The sequence below is a fragment of the Talpa occidentalis genome, unplaced genomic scaffold (assembly GCF_014898055.3).
Source record: "Talpa occidentalis isolate TD23 unplaced genomic scaffold, MPIMG_talOcc4v2.1 talOcc4.12, whole genome shotgun sequence".
Classification (NCBI taxonomy): domain Eukaryota; kingdom Metazoa; phylum Chordata; class Mammalia; order Eulipotyphla; family Talpidae; genus Talpa; species Talpa occidentalis.
This window is the reverse complement of record NW_023601212.1, coordinates 19,827,816-19,845,909: the sequence shown is the minus strand read 5'-3', so window position 1 is coordinate 19,845,909 and position 18,094 is coordinate 19,827,816. Positions and strand designations below refer to the sequence as shown.

The 18,094-nt window shown below is 34.4% G+C and overlaps 1 protein-coding gene across 5 annotated transcripts in view; it reads right to left on the bottom strand.

Moving 5' to 3' along the window:
• Positions 1 to 18,094, bottom strand: part of ARHGEF12 (Rho guanine nucleotide exchange factor 12) — a 126,839-nt gene that overhangs the window by 101,046 nt on the left and 7,699 nt on the right. Inside the window, exon 1 of one of the 5 annotated variants that reach the window (XM_054693150.1) lies at positions 16,158 to 16,205. The exons of the other annotated variants lie outside the window; for them this stretch is intronic. The gene's annotated coding sequence lies outside the window, so the exon portion shown is untranslated. Of the gene's footprint in view, positions 1 to 16,157; positions 16,206 to 18,094 lie in introns of those variants that run through there. 5 annotated transcript variants of the gene reach the window in all.

Here is an 18,094-nt window from a genome sequence, read left to right as displayed (position 1 = left end):
CCCCAGACATAACTTTTTTGCAACAAATGTTTAATTAGGGGGGAAAAATCTACCTATGAGAGCCATAAAGTATTTTTCTACCTATCAAAATATATTATTCTACTATATAAGTAGAATTAGACTCAAAAAACAGTCTACCTAATTATTACATCATTGTCAAAGGACAAAGCTAGGTCTCATTTCCAGCAATTCTGACTGCCATATGCTGTCCTCAATACATACCTCCTTAATAGAACATTCGCCAAGCAACAGAAAATTGAAATATTAGGTGATAAGGAAGGGAAGAAAGGACAGAAGAAAGGAGATAGAGAAGGGGAAGGAAGGGAAATAAAAGAAGGGGAGAAGAAGGAAGGAAGAAAATAGGATTGGAAGGGAGAACAAAGGAAGGAGCGGGGAGAGAAGGAGTAAAACAAACAATCATTCATAATAGCAGTGAAAATCATAAAGTATCTAGGAGTACACTTGAAGTGTTTTGAGGTCTCTATGAAAAAAATTATTATTAACATAAGAGAAGTCCTGATAGTTCTAAAGGAATCTCGTGATCATATTTATACAGGTAGACAATATAATAAAGATGTCCATTTTCCACAAACTAAATTTTCAATGCAATTACAATATATACAATATACACAGTGGAATACTATTCAGCAATCAAAAAAGATAAACTCATGCCATTCACAGTAACATGGATGGAGCTGGCAGGAATTATGCTTAGTGAAATAAGCCAGAAGAAAAAGAAATAGATGGTTTCACTTGTTTACAAAAGCTAAAGCAACTGAGTCTGGTGTTGGTATAGAACAAGTCAAATAGGTAGCACTTCTCTGCCTTTGCAGGCAATCCTTTTTCTGAATAAACCTGCCCCTTTCAAAATGCACTTTCTGTCCAGGTGTCTTTTTCCTTAATAAACCTGCCCTTTTACAAATGCAAAAGAAAAGTCAAATAACCAAGGAAACAGAACAAAATGCTAAGAAACAAATCCCCAAAATATATGACAAAGGTGGCAGAGCAAATCAGGGAAAAAGAGATAGACTGCACAACCAACGGGGCAAAACAAATGGTTACTCATGAGAAAAAAACAAAACTCAATCCTTATCTCACACTATATTGATAATATTTTATTAATTAAAAAACACCAGCTGCAGAATACATAGGATATGAATTCAATTTTTAGAGTCAAAAATCTGCAAGACTATGCCGCAACTCTATGTTTGAAGATATATAACTATGTGGCAACAGGATAAAAACATGCATGGTAGCAATGAATACCAATTTTACCATATATACATAGTGTTTACTTCTGGAAAGGGAAAAAAAAATAATAGGATCAACGGTAAGTATGTTGGAGAGCTTTGACTTTATCTGTAATTTTTCTTTTTTCCTTTCCGTCAAACAAAGACTATGTTAGGTAATATGTGGATGGCTTCATATATCATGCTATTATATGATTTCTTTTTTGCCTTAGACTTGTAGTATTTTACAACAAAGTAAAATAAGACAAAAAAGAAAATTTAAAAATTATCTGTTGTATCTAATTGGGGCTTCTACCTACCAACACTAAGAAAAGCACAGCCTTTTTTCTTTTATATATTTAGAATTAATTTGCTTAAAAAAATGAAACACGGGCCTCCCCTGGTGGCGCAGCGGTTGAGCGCTGGGCTGCGAGGCTGCCCGCAGCCTCTGCAGCGCCCAGCCTCGCAGCCCAGGTTTGTTCCCTGGCCAACGGCGAGGGTCCCACAAAAAAAAAAAAAAAAAAAGAAAAGAAAAGAAAAAAAAAGAAACACGTACCTCCAGAATACTAATTTAGCTTAAACTGTATCACTAATTAATCTATATGAAATGACAAAAGTAATGCCTAAATGGTTTATACCACCAGTTCATTGACTTATAGCTCTCTAAAACTTATCAACAAGTTTATTAGAAGCTTTCACTAAAAACCAAAGATTTGAGTGTATACTACTGAGCTTACCATGTTATGCAGATCTGGTTATCACACAACTTAATTAAGTGTGCAATCACCTACTTTTTCAGCAGCTAAATAATGACCACTGGCACTATATGCTGGCAAATAATAATAATTTAACGGCCAGATGATGTTTATTTATAAGGGTTTTTTTTTTTAACTACATGGGTAAAAGTTTAATGAAGAATAGAATATTAACATATTCTCAAAGTAATTCCTCCCAAATTACTTTCTTTTTTTTTGTACGAATATTGTATAGTATCTTTTTTTCTAATTTTAAAAGTTTTTAATTTTATGTATTTTTACATCATTTTTCATTTTTGCACAATGTATGCATTTTCATCTTGGATATAGTCCCCATACAATTCCCACCCTCCTTGTTTTGATTCTACCCCCTTCTCCCCCCACCCCCGCCCCTGCCACTGCCCCAGTGTGTCTCTGGTTTATAGTTGCTTTTTCATTTTTACTTTATTATAATTAGTCTTTTTCCTGGTCCCTATAAGGGATATTTTTTATAAGGGAAACATACATAGAAAAAATATGGGTTTTGGTATTGGTCAGAATGAAGTTAAAACCTGCCACAGTGACTCAATGTGACACTGAGCAGATTAATGAACTTCAATGAACCTCAATTTCTTCTCAAATGATTAAACTAAGTACTTGCTTTACAGGAATGTTGTGAGGATTAAATGAGATAAGTGATACAGCCCAGTATTTAGAATATACCAGGTAATAAACAAATGCTGATTCCTTTTAATAAAAAGGTTACTCAAGTAAAAGAATACTATTTAAAATTTCAAATAAGTTTTCCTCGCTGTTCTATAATGAAATCTTTGGGTCTTTATCATTAAAAAATGTGCTCTAAAACAACAGAAATTTTGTGTGTGTGTGTTCTGTATACCTTAGGAAAAAATCCCATTAACATATTTCCTTCCCCCCCCCCAAAAAAAATTAAGGGATAGTTTCAAAACTATTCACATATTAAAACAGTTTTAAAAATGAAAATGCATACATTGTATAAAAATGAAAAATGATGTAAAAAAATATATAAAAGGAAAAAAAAAAAACAGTTTTACGACATGAAGAGTCAAACTGCAAATCAATCAATACTCCTTTCTTCCCATGCTATGTGATCCCTACTTGTGTAACCACCAGAAAAATCAGGTGCAATAAGACTGTTAGAAACATTAAGCTTCTTAACTGCAGTGACTGGTTAAATATATTTCTATTCTTTTCATTCCTATCCACCTATAGAATATGCTATTGTGTGACCCGGGGGAAGGGAAGATGGTACATTTAGAATGAGGAAACAGTCAAGGTGTTGTGGTCACTGTGGTCATGTTAATTTACCTGCTGCTCACGCCAGAAAAAGGAAGAGGTCAGATAATACTTTTACGTAGAAATGTATTTGACATGCAAGAACAGAGTCCTCACTTGAATTACCACCCACAGCATCATGAAAAAGGTCAAAAATAAATTTAATGTAACTCCTTCAAACCAGATACATTTAAATTTAATTTTGTTTCCTCAAGAAAAAAATCCCCTTGGTATTGTTTTCTGTTGTTTTCTTTTTTATCATTGAGTAGTATTTTTTCTTTTATTATTATTATTTTTTAATTTTATATATTTTTTACATCACTTTTCATTTTTGCACAATGTATGCATTTTCATCTTGGTTATAGTCCCCATACAATGCCCCCCTCCCCCCTTGTTTTTAACTGACCCTTTCTCCAGAATCTAGCGACGGAGAAATAATTGGCAGGATCTTTCTTCCTGCTATTTTTGTTGTTGTTGGAAGCGCTACCAGGGGTACATGTAATTTCTATAATTTGGCCTAAAAATTTTCTTTCCCTACTAATACTTATCAAGATAACCAATTCACTGGCTGGCAATCCAGAGTGACAGATGTCAGAAACAAGGTACCTTCACAATCACACCACCTGTGTGTTCTCTTTCACCTTAACAAATTGAAAATAAGATCTACAACAGAAGACTTAAGGAATTAAAGTACACACACACAGAAAACCCAGGAAGCTGAACCTAATGACCTCACTAAATTTAAATATTCTCAAACAAGAAAACTTTTTTTGAAAAGTCATATTTTCATCTCAAATTCTTTATATTTACCTTAAATATCCAGAAACATGGGAGTCATGTTAAAATCCCTCATTTTCTTTTATTCCTCTCTTACTAGCCACTGTAGCTGTCTCCAATCTATCATTACACCCCTATCTCCACAAGCCTCCCAACTGTATTCCTAGTCTCAAGAATTACTTCCCTCCCTCTCATCATCTACTGAATCACCATAATTTTTCATTAAAATAAATAAAAAAGAATAAGAAATCAAACAAGTATATAAATAAAACTACTTTTCACTTAAAATCCAAAGTAACACATATTCATTATTGAAAGGCTAAAAATACAGATATATTGACACAAAGAATCACCATAATCTCACAATTCAGAAATACTTTTAAAATTACATGTCTAAAATAAAATGAGTACAAGTCACAGAAGTCTCTTTCTTAATGCATTACATGTATGTTTTTGTAAACATAATGGATATTATATTTGAAGTTTTATCTACTTACATACCAACACCACCTCCCCATTACAGCTTATTTGAAAATGTCTTTAATGTTTATATCGCATTTTATTAAATGGTCATACAGAAATTTATCAACATCAGCCTCCCCAGGGAGTTTCTTGTCATCACAACTTCTAAGTTTACCTCCTAAAGGCAGCAGGATTAGATTGGCTGCGCCTACTACACATGATGGTGTGGGTGATATCTTTGTATAAAAATTGACAACTACATCTTTACTTCTTTCATGTCTTGAGCTATATACCAAAATTGGCATTACTTAATTAAAAAGGCTTAAATATTTCTTAGACCTTTGAGTTATACTGTTAAATTATTTTCTATAAAGTTTAAAACAATTTATATGTTTGGGGGCAGAGGATAAGAAAAACTGCTTTACCACAATCCTCCCTACTATCAAGTATTCATTTAACTGCAATTATAAAAAGAAAAGAAAAAGATGAAGTTTCCAACACAGCAAGGCGTGGCCTCAAAGATTTTTCAAAATTGTTTTGCTTGGTACCCGAAATTATTAAGCCTTATGCTATGGCGCTATAACTTCTGGGGGGGTTATTTGTTCATTCATTCATCTATTCAAATATTTATTGACTGTCTACTATCTTCCAGGTACTGGAAACTCAAAAGTGAGTTAGACAGACAAGCTCAATAAAACTGGAAAAATTAGTTCCACGATTCCTCCATCCAAGCATTGTCCTCAGAGCAGTCAAATTCCCTCTCTATTAATCTCCGGATCAGGTCTGGGCTCAGTCCTTGAGGAGAGGCAGTCCCTCGGCTGATCAACAAAAGATCTGTGATAATAGAAAGTGGTTAGACAGGAGGCTGGAAAAGTTAGGCAAAGGCCAAGCTATGAGTGGCCTTAAATATGAGTTAGGATACGCCTCTACCCATAAGGCTATTGTTTCCCATACTTAAACACTACCTTAACGATTTGCCACAGTCACAAAATCCCTGAGCTATTAGTTACTTGATGCTTTTCTTAAGTAACATTACTTAAGAATCCCCCCCCATCACAGGGTTATCAGAGCAGGCTGGAAAAAGAGGCATTTCATGTTTCCTTCTCTTCCAGTTTCCTTAGTCATGATGGCCCTAGAGTCGTCATAGTAAAAGCTGCCGTCATTCAATTCATTGAACCAGTAATTGATCATTTAATGGAAAAGCACAGTTAAAATAAGAAAACAGTTTCGGGAAAAAACCCATCATGTTACTTTAAACTTCGTTTCAATTTATGTAAGTGTACATTTATTGGCCAACCTTTAAATGTAGAATCAAGGCTTTCTCTTTAAGTAAGGATGTGTCCATCATTGAAGTGTCCTATTACCTTTTTTTGTGTAAATGTAGCAGTTATGATTTATTTCCAGTTTCAGTTTCCTTACAGTGCAAGACTAAAGGCACTCACTAGACTGCTCTTCCCTAACTGCTAATAGTTGTTTTTCATCCACATCTAATTTGACAGTAATTTCTTTAGTGACAAGTCTCTACTTGTATTTCAAAAGGATACACAACTCAGTTTCATAAAAATAACTTCCTTTTTTGTGCTCATCTTTCATGGGTTTTCATAATATTTAACTAAACTATCTAATTCCAATGCAATTACAACACGTTAGGATTACACAGTTCGAATGGAAGAGGCAGAAGTATTCAGACATCCTACAAAGCAGTCTACTAGACACAAGCATATAAAAACCACTGTGGATAAAAAGCACACTCTGTATAGGGAGCAGAGTGAATCCATTACTCTGAGTCAGCTAAGAGAATCTGCTGCTTTTTCTCTCTCTTCTTCCTAAATACAGTGGACACATCTTTCAAGATGTGATTATGTTTAGCTTCTCTTGATCTTACTGGACTCCATAAATTCCTAAATGACTACCCACCTATACCACATTCCATTCAGCAGTTCCTGAAAGTTACCCTGCTATCCTGCACTCCAAAACTTCTATTTTAACATTAGAATGATACTGTTTCTTCCCACCTTTACAGCATCACTAACACTGTCATTTGCATGGCTTTTTCCAGACATTACAGCTCAAAACCATTCATTAAAAATCTTATAAAAGTACTCCCTATCAACTTGAAAATTAGCGCATATAGAGTTTGGCAGAAAGAATGGAAAAGTCTTCACACATCTACTTAAGCTACAAGGAGAATTTCAAATATTTCTGGAAGAAATCACTGTGAGATCATATATACAACTGAGGCAAGCTTTGCATAATTATGCACATCTTGACAAATATTATCTCTTCATGTGAACAACCTAAATTTATCACGACAAATTTAAGTATTCCATGTAAAAAACAAAGTGAACAAAAAAACTGCAAATTAAAACTATGAGATATGAGTTGGACTCTCCTTTAAAAGGACTACTTAAGGGCCTCCCCTGGTGGCACAGGTGGTTGAGTGTAGTGCTGTGAAGCTATCCGCAGCCTCTGCAGCGCAGCACGGGTTCGATTCCCAGCCGGCCAGGAAGAATCCCACATGGTGCGGCAGACCTCTCCTGTCTCACCCGCTGCTCCCCTCAACAGTGTATTTCAGTCAGTCTGCCTGTTCTGTTCCCCGCTCTGTCTTTGGTGAATCCTCTCACTCTCCTGTGCATCTGGCCTGTACCCCAGTTCTTGTATGCATGAATAAATAAATCTTAAAAAAAAAAAATTTAAGCACTCCTCTGAAAAACCACTGAAAAAAATTTAAATATTATAAAAGATGGCTAAAAGATTTAATAATTTTCACAAGAAATTTTCCGAACTGCAAGGCAACAGCAATTGCGTACAGTAGCCAAAAAAGTAGATGAAGAATCCCTTTCCACTTCATGAACATCAGCTAATAAATAACTTACACATTTAGAAGCAGATTCTAAAGACTATACTTTAGGTTGTTTCTAGAACAAAATGTCTAATTTTTATTAGTATTAAACTGTAGACCAAACCTGACCATTAAAGACCTTCAGATCTTTTCAACAACAAATACTTGAGAGTTATTGGGATTCTAACATCAAAATTTTGAAATAAAGTTTTTTTTGGAAATCAAGTTCCAATTTTAAAAGTAATGTTAAAGAAAAACATTAAGCAACCTATAGTTCAAGGATTATAAGACTATGGCAAATCATTAGGGTAGTATCTTAATAACTTAAGTTTGGGATATAATAGCTCACAAGACAAAGCCAAGATCCTTAACATGCATTCAATACCATTTGAATATGCCTTCCAGTGTCTTTATAATTACTTTTTCTCTCCACAAACTTCATGTTCAAATAATATCCCACAAATCACAATCCATTCTTTCTGCCTAAAATGTCCATTCTATCAGCTATATCACCACCACCCTGATTCCTCCATACATACCACCACAAACACATCCCACACCTAAACACACATCAACTCACTTTTTATTTTTTTTTTCTTTTTTTTTTTTTATAAATTTTATTGTTATATTCCCCATACAATTGCAGCCCCCCCATTCTGACCCCAATCCCTCCCCTCCCGCCCCCGCCCCCCTAAAAGTGTCTCTGGTTCATAGTTTTTTGTTGATTTTGATTTTCACTTTCTTATAGTTATTCATTTTCCTGGTCCCTTATTTAAGTTTTCTAGATTCCTGCTATGAGTGAGACCATCCGGTATTTTTCTTTTTCTTTTTGGCTTATTTCGCTGAGCATGATCCCTTCCAGCGCCATCCATGTTGCTGCAAATTGCATGTGTTTATCTTTTTTGAATGCTGAGTAATATTCCATGGTATATATGTACCACATCTTCTTGATCCAGTCATCTATTTTTGGGCATTTGGGTTGTTTCCAAAGCTTAGCTATTGTAAACAGTGCTGCTATAAACATAGGGGTGCAGGTGTTCTTTGGAATTGATGTTTCTGTGTCCTTTGGGTAAATACCTAGGAGTGGAATTGCTGGATCATATGGAAGCTCTATGTTTAGTAGGTCCAGAAATCTCCACACAGCTCTCCACAGTGGTTGGACCAGTTTGCACTCCCACCAACAGTGCAGAAGAGTTCCTTTTTCTCCACACTCAACTCACTTTTTAAAGAGACTTTACATTAAGATACTAGGAAGTTCCTCCAAGAAATTGTCCCTTACCATATTTTCTCAGACTGTATTACAAGTTATTTATTACTTTGTCTTATTCATTTATGTACCTTTCTCTGGGTCCCAGTGTAGTTATTGAATAAATATTTGTAAGGCTAACTCATAATTTTTACTTGACTATTTTATATCATTTAGCATTACTACTCACATTTTATTTTCAATTTTTATCCTTTCATGACGTTTCCTTTATCATGTACTCTCTTCCTACTCCTCTATGCCTTGATTCTCCAGAACTATTTTCTTGATAGTCTTTGAGAGCATTCTCTCCTTCTCCAAACATGTGGCCCAAGATACTATAATGACCATGCTCTGGTATAATCTCATTCTAGTTGACCGCACTTACTCAAATCACTCCAACTACCATCACAAACACAACAACAATAGCTAAGACCTCACTTCTATGCATCTAGTCACCTATGAGACATTTGCACTTGGATTTTCCATTGGTTCCAATGGTGAACAGCCTCTAAAATAAACCCTAATGAATCTTGCCTCCTGGAATTCATGCTCTTGTATAGTTCCCACCCACACAGACTGGAGTTGATCTGTGTAACTAACAGATTAAAAAAATGACAGTGTGACTTCTGAGGTCAGGTCATAAAAGCTATTATAGCTTCCAACTTGTTCTCTATGATCACTTGCTCTGGGTGAAGTCAGTTGCCTTCATCATCCCTAAGGAGCAGTCCACCTGGTGAGAAGCCAAGGTCTCCTACCAACAACCAGCACTCACTTGCCCAGCAGGTGAATGAGTCAGCCTACAAGTGGAGCCACCAGCTCTAGACAAGCCTTCAGAAGACCAAAGTCCTTGCTTCAGTAGCAGACATCTCAACTGCAAACTCATAGGAGACCTTAAACCAGAACCACCCAGCAAAGATGCTCCAAGATACCTGATCACATTAAACTATGAGTTAATAAATGTTATCTCATTAGTGTCGGCACTAAAAGAACTTTCGCAGTGATTGTTATTCTATGCCCAGTGTCTAATACGTGGGTTAGCCAGGGCTGCGTGTGATTAGTTTTGCTGCTACTATGGTTTACATTTAGTACTGAAATGTGGTTTAGTGTGACTGAGGAACTAAATTTTCATTTTATTTAACTAATTTAAACTAACTTAAATTTAAATAGCCACAAGTGTCTTGTGGTCATCATGTTGGATAATGTAGATTTACTGTGTGGGGATAATTTATTATACAGCAATGGATCACTAACAAGGTAGTTTAAACTAAATCTGTTCCTTACTACATCTGTTCTCTTTGCAGTCGTTCATCTAATTACTCAGCCAAACAAAACTTTGCCTTTCTTTTACATTCCTCATCTTGGTGAATGCTATCAACAGCCCCCCAAAATCCAAGTCAGAAAGGCCCTTTACCTTCACCACCTATGGTTTTCATACTACTGATATTTTTCATATTTTCTTAATGGCTCTCTTTGTCTCTTCTCTTCTAAACACACTGTTACAACTTCAATTCAGGACTTCAACATTTTTGTCAGTATTGAAAAATGTCTCCACATTCATCTCTGGCCCTAGAACTACTTTTCAAGACTAATTCCTTCTGCCACCCAAACATTTTTTCCCCTGATTATCTTTCTATAACATAACACTGATCTTATTTATTATCCCACTGATTAAAGGCCTGCTGTTGTTCCCATGATAAAACTCAAACTTCTCAGAAGATAAAAATAATTTGGTGTCTCTGATCACTGCAATTTTACCAACTGCTGTGCCCACAAGCACCCTCCATGCTTTAGTAACACTGAACTATACGCACTAAGCTATTTCAGCTCTGTGCCTTTATTTTACTACTTTTATCTGAAATATTCTTCTATCCCTCATTTGTGTGGTAAATACAACCTATCTTTCAGGATTTAATGGACGCATTCATGGGCTCTATGAAGCTGTTTCTACTTATCCAGAAAGTATTACTCTTCTCTGAGTTCCCACTGTACCCTATACACTGAGCTGCCCATATAGCTGCCTGTGTCAGACTAGAAGCTCCTGAAAGGCAGAAATAGTACCTGATTCAATGCTAACTATAAGTAGTAGTAAAGCATGGTGTTTAAGACAGACGGCTAGGAAGTCAAACAAACTCCAAAATTCCAGTTTTAATCACTCACTAAGCATGCGACTTGAACTTTCTGAGCTTCCATGTCTTTGCTTGTAAAATGAAGATTATATTGTAAAATTATTACCTCACAGGGTCACCATGAGAAATAAGTAAAATAATATGTACTACATAACTTTTATTCAAAATATGTATTTTGGAGAGATTAATGATTGGGTTACTACTTCCTAGAAAGATAAAGCAAGCATGAGAAAGGGCAAAATAGAATGTATCAACTTTGACATAACTTTTACTAGGTTAAAGAAAAATAGTAAATACTCCAAGAACCCTACTGGATACCTACTATGTGATCAGAAAATTTTGGGAAATAGCAAAAGGACTTGAACAGCAATAAACAAAAGACTGAGGACAGCAGAGGTCATAAATGGAGTCAGATGGGGGTACATACAAAAAGGGTACGGGGGAGAAGAAAGTAAGAGATGGAAAAACATAAACTGAAGGTAGATTCCTTCCAAGAGGGCAAGCAAATATGTTCATAGGACAAATCATATGAAATTGCAAAATTAGACTGTTTTTGACTAATAAAATAAATTGGGCTATTTTTAAATAATAAATTAAACCTTTTTAAAATAAAAACAAAGTTTGAGGATTACACATCAATTTCATTTTACATTCTACCTTTTGCCTTGAGTGCCTGTGATATCAAAAGTCACATAAGAAAATTGGGCAAAACAAAAAATTATATTCCCATTAAAGAATCCAGAATATTCCCTGGAACACAATTTGGAAATTGCTGCTGTAATTTATATTAAAAGACAAAGGATTAAATAAACTTTCTCTGAAATTTTTTATTTGAAGTTTACTTTCTATTTGCTTTTGGACAGTAACTTCACAAAAATGGTATTACCCAAAATTGTGTGCAATAGCAAATATAATGAACCAAGAAGAAAAGACTTGGATTTTAACCTGGTACCAAAAACATACTAGCTAGGAATTCTGACCGTCTTTGAATCTTAAGACTTCACAGCTTACAGTCCTTAAGGCACTTTAAAGGGTTTTATTTCATCTCTAAAATGGGAATAACATCTGCTTTATAGTGTTGTTATATATTAAATACAATTCCTATAAAGTACCTAGGATGATACTTAATAAATGAAAGTTACTTATTACTGTTACTAAATGAGGAAACAGGGTTAAAAATATAGTAAAGTCAAGTGTAAAAATTACTACTGGTCTCACAAATAAACATCTGAAAGTGAGAATAATTTGACTTGTTAGATGTGACAGAACTGAAATGCAGAGTTGGTGTGATAACCTTTTCATTTTTAAATGTAGAGAAATAAGCATGGGCAAATATTTTTATAACAAAATGACAGACTGTGCATTGGTTGTTTACCTCTGCATTATTTTTTTTTTTTCTAATCTGACTTTTTAACTTCATCAACCCTCAAAGATAACAGAACACTCTCCAGACTAGTCATATGGATAACAATAAACTTTTCAAGCTGGATAAGCAAAGGTCTCCTTATTGCTAACAGTGTGAGGAAGCACTGCAAGCTAAAATGAGATATGGTAAATATTTATGCAAAATTAACAGACCTTTACCCCACAGAGAGGCTGCAAGCATGGGAAAAAGCAGCTTCCCAGAACTCAGCATAGCGGATGTCTGTAGAGCTCCCCAAGGGCTATAAACTATAAAGTCTCTTCATCTTATAAGAGTGCTTCAAAGGGCATTGCCTTTCTGCATGCAATTCCTTTGTAAATCTTAAACCGAGTAAAATTCTTCTAATTATAATTTCTGGTCTTTTTCTACCTTGAAACAGTACTCACTAAGTAAAGTTTAATTTGTGGGCTTCTTTTTTAAATCAATGATATATCTGCATAACTGTTCTAGTTTCTCTGAGATTACTAAGAAAGTGCAAGAAAACAATTTATAGCTAACACGGGTTAGGTTAAAAAATAACACACTTATTGATCTCTGAAGCAAATTTTCTTTCCACTATTATGGCATGAAAAGGTAGCTAAACATAATGCTACAGAATTTAACAGAAAAAAAAAAACAAAGAATGAAGATTAAAACAACAAAGAAATGAAGATTAAAAGTAACAATGTTTTATGACTCAGAGGATGAATCCAGAACTAGAATAAGAGTATAATTACTTATTTAAGTGGTAGAAAATATAAACTCAATGATAAAGGGAAAATCACTACTTTAACAAAAAAATCTTTAGAAAGAAAGTATCTCCTTTGCCATTTAACCACAGACTCTTGCTAACAAAAAACTTAAACCCAATTTGCTTAAATCATTTATATGCTTCACAAAGGACTGATCACCTATTCAGATCATCCATTTGCTACCTTGTCTTCCACAAACTCATATACAACATTTTGAGTTACTTCTTACTGCTGTGTGCTTACAATACACACACACACACTTTGTACTACATCTACCTTAAACTTCTTAAAACTTTAAAAAAGTGATAAAAGAAAATTATTTATAAGCAATATATGTTAGGGTTCAAAAAAGTTCGATGTTTACAGATATATACATATTTAAACAATGAATAAGAAACAAAAAAACAATGTAACTGTTCTTTAGATGATATGAGACAAAGCCCCTCATGTCAGAAATCTGAAAAAGTGAACAGGTAAATAAAGAGTGGCAAGAATAAAACACAGAAGTTAAAATGTGAAGACATGACTTTAATGGTGTTGTTAAAGACAAAGTCAACCTGAATTTCATTCATCTGATTCAAAAGATCAACGTGACTGATGGAGATAAGTCAACGTGAGTATGGAGAGGTCCTAAACCAGTAAGCCAAATAAAATAGGCACTGGAGTCAAAATTCCAGTTCCTCTTTTTAGAAACTACATGACTTTGAGTAAGTTAGTAATGCATGAAAGTCTCATTTTTCTCTGTTTAAAAACAGAAGGCACAATATTGAACCTACTCAACTAAGAAGACTAAAAAAGATGATGCACAGTACTCACCACTTAGTATGTACACAAAAAATTGAAAATCCTTTACCACATTCCAAATTTCTTAATACAGAGTAATTACCAACTATTTTAAATTCTCATTTTCACTTACATTCATCTTGTCAACTTTCAAAGTAGAATCTCAGAGCAACAGGTCATGACTTAAGCACTGTCTTGCTAATCAAACTACTGTAATTTCCAGAATCCATCATTGATCAAATCATCCTCACAGTTATCACATTTTCACTGAATGCAAAAAGTAGCAGCTTAACAAGCTGCTACCTTCAAAAAGGTAGCTAATTAAGTAAAGGGGTGGTTCTTCAAGCAGAGACTAAAGCAATAAAATATGATTTCCTCTATTCACACAACATAAATATCTAAAACTTCTTAAACTTAACTTAGACTATGTCCTTTCCATTTTAGTCTAGTTAACTCACTAAACTATAATTAAACTAAAAAAGGAAAACATAAAAGGATAGTATATAAGCAACACTAATTTTTTTAAATTGGAAAATAATACAAATGTAATCATTAACAATGATTTCATATCATTGCTTTCCCCCAAATACATGACTTCTCATTTTGACTGCAGTGCTAAACAATGAATCACTCCTACAGGCAAATTTCTAAATTCTTAAATATAAATTCTTAAATATAAAGTAGCAATGTTTCAAAATAACTTTGCCAACCCAAAGACCTACACAGAGCAGGCACTCAATATTTACTGAATATATGAATAAATTAACTAATATTGCAAAAATAAAACCAGACAAATTGTGAATGATCAAAGACACATTTAAAAGTTAACTGTCAATACTAAAAAACTCACCCATTTTCCACTAAGATGTCTTTTTACATAATCTGAATCAAAGTAACTGTTTCTCCTTTAGCCTATTCCTTACTTACAACTGCACCTTAATTCTAAAAATAGCATATAATTTGAAATATAAATGATAAGGCACATTATCACAGTAAGGTAACAGCACTGAGCAGCAGCCAATACACATGATTCAAAATCATTGTACATGCACAAAATTTGAGGAACATCTAACTGATTTCTGAGATTTAAACAATAACATATATTATACATTATTTACTTCATATGATCTAGATATTTAAATACATTCTCATTTAATCTTTATGAGGACTCTGTGATGATAGTGTTACTGTTAATGTTTTTTACAAATAAGAAAGTTACTGTTCAGAAGTAACCTAGTAAGTAGCAGGAAAAGGCTGAATGAAAAACCATGCTCTTTTCTCTATCATGTCATTCTATGCCTTGTATTGCTCCTTTCTTACAAAGGCTAAAAAAAATAAAAATTAATATATATAAAACAAAGTGCCAGAATAATTTTTCCTTTAAAGGCTTCTACTTTTATCTTTGACAAACAATAGTCTCAAAAGGAATTCTGGCAGGGGAGTCAAAATTAATAATAAACTAATATCTAGCCATATAGTATTTCACTTAAGTCCTACTTTTGGAAACAGAACTATACTTTGTATCCCAGTAAGCAATAACTGAATAGTGAAATGCTTCTCTTTTTTTACTTTCACATTCAGAAAACATGCTCAATTTATTTTTAAACACTGTCTTAGAATTCTGATCATGTAGGGCTTCTGGGTAAATACAGTAATGGAAACCACAAACTTTTCCCCAAATTGTGCAACTAACTAATATAACAAAAATGCAACTGAAGTACAAGTATATTATGCTGACAAAGGTACTGACAAACTACTATCTCTGAAAACTAATGTTTTTCAGTCATAATACAATTTAAAAAACGTGCATAACAGTAAAGTTACTACCGATGGGGGAAAAATGTTTATTTACACTTCAAATAGACTATTATCCCAAACAATCAAAGCCAGAATCAATTCAATGTGAAGAAAAACTCAAATTTAAGTAAAGTTTTATTTACAAGTGAATGACAGTCATCTTCTATTATAATTACTAGGTGGATTGTGAAATGAGATTTACAATATAACAATTTTAAAAATGAAAACTGTATGAATATCTAGAAAGACCACATTGTCTCTCTGAACAACAAAAGAAGCCAGTTAAAAAAATAAAATTAAATAGTAGTACTATACTAAAATAAACTATTTTCATCTAGTTACAACAATTTACGGCCAGTCTTTATAAATCTCTTTGATCCCTCCCTCATTGTTATCTGTCAAGCTACAAAATAAAGGGATTATATCTGTTGAATTTGCTTCCCACTGTTTATTATGTAAGACCCCCTCCCCAAACAATGTCCCATGACACTGACGACCCTAGATCCATAATGTAAGGCCTATTAATCCCCATAACCACAGAAATGCAAATAAACTTACTATATTACACTTTACGCTAGTAAAATTTGTGAAGCATTGAGTCAAACCATAAGTTACTTTGAGGCCCTCAGATCGCAAACCTAAGTAGCTAAAAGTGGCTACAATTATTTATAAAGTAAAATTAGGTAGACTCACCTCCTTACTTTATATTAGGGATCTCCTTAAAGATTTGATAGAGCCTTTCTCTGCACAACAAAAAGCACAGGTGAATACAGGATTTTTATAAATGACTCTGATGTTCTTCTCCAGAGTAAATAACATCACTTGACTGGGAATTCTCGGAAGACTCAGTGCCATTAAGGGCTGGGATTCCTTTCAACTGGCATCATTCCAACAGAGGCTCAAAATCAAATCTGTTGCAATGTTATTTTTTCCACAGGTTAATTACCTGTTTCACATATATATTAAAATGGAGAAAAAGAGACGCTGGAAAAATGGTAACATCCTCCTCTGGAATACTCAAAATGAAGTGAAGACAAGTTTCTGGCTGTCAAATTTGAGATCAACTGGATATAAGAACATCCCCCTAATTGACAGCCACACTACCATTACCTCAAACTATTAGCAAAAATTCACTATAGGAAGCCACAATTTTAGACCTTTTCTTTCAAAGATAGTTAGTGAAATATTTATGGTTGAAGTGTGATGTCCAGAAACTGCTTTAAAATAATCCAGGGTGGAGAAAGAGGAAGGAAACAGATACTCCATGACTGTCCATGCACTGATAATCACTGGCATTAATGATGGGAACATGAAGATTCATCATACTATTATATTCTGTTCTTCAGTATATGTTTGAATTATACAAACACACACAAAAATTTTTTAACTGATTCAAAATATCAAATTTAATAAGCACTTATTGAGCACTTCTTGTGGTAGCCTATATTCCTGTTTCTATTCAATTCCCTTTCCTTCCTTAAAAGGACAATGAAGCTTTATCTACCATCACATGACTTTTGCAAGGCCACCTCTGAGAGGAGTATATATCCCTGGCCCACTGATAATGAACTTTAACCACATGACTAGCTTTGGCCAGTAACATGTGAGCTGATGGGATTGACGGACACCACTACTGAAAGAAGGTTTGAGTCTTGGCATATTTGCATGGGTTTTCCTGTTCTTTCCCTTTGCCACAATAATGGCATATCCCAGGCAGGGGTTTACCTTCACCCAAAATTCCAAAAATTCTATACCTATCCACAGCTGGTTTATTATGCAAGAAATAAACCAGTGCTGTAAGTCACTGAAATTTGTTGTTGCTATGGTAGCATAATCAAGCAAAATCTGACAGATCCACCCACTATGAACTAGGTGCAAAGAACATTTAAATAATAAGCTGATATATTTATAAGAATGTTTTGGAAGATAGACAAAAAAACCCTATAATTACATCTGAAGAGTGTCTGAGAATTGGTAGGTGTGTACGGCTAAGTATAAGATCAGAGGAAGACCTTATTTATACCATTATATATCATCCGAATTTTTATATTGTGCAAATGTTTCTGTTTTCTTTTTTTAACCTAAGCAACATCATCTGCATAGTTAGAAATTTGGGCCATTTTTTTCTTCCTTATACTTTTTAGAATTAAAACATGCATATATAAAAATAAAGCAATAATTATGAAAAATGAAGTTTAAAAAAATGGTGTATCCTCCCACCCTTGAGGAACACACACAAAAAAATCAGCTGACAATTGAGTTTTAGCTCTCTTACTTGGCGCTGCCTACGGTGGTGGCCACCGTTTCCATCCAGCATTATGGCTGCCCTCAGACCCCCTCAGAAAGTCCAAGATGGTCAAAAAGAGGACCAAGAAGTTCATCCGGCACCAATCAGACCGATGTGTCAAAATTAAGCGTAACTGGCGGAAACCCAGAGGCACTGATAACCGGGTGTGCAGAAGGTTCACAAGATCTTGATGCCCAACTTTGGTTATAGAGCAGCAAGAAAACAAAGCACATGCTGCCCAGTGGCTTCCCCAAGTTCCTAGTGCACAACGCCAAGGAGCTCGAAGTGCTGCCGACGTGTAACAAATCTTACTGTGCTGAGATCGCTCACAACGTCTCGCCAA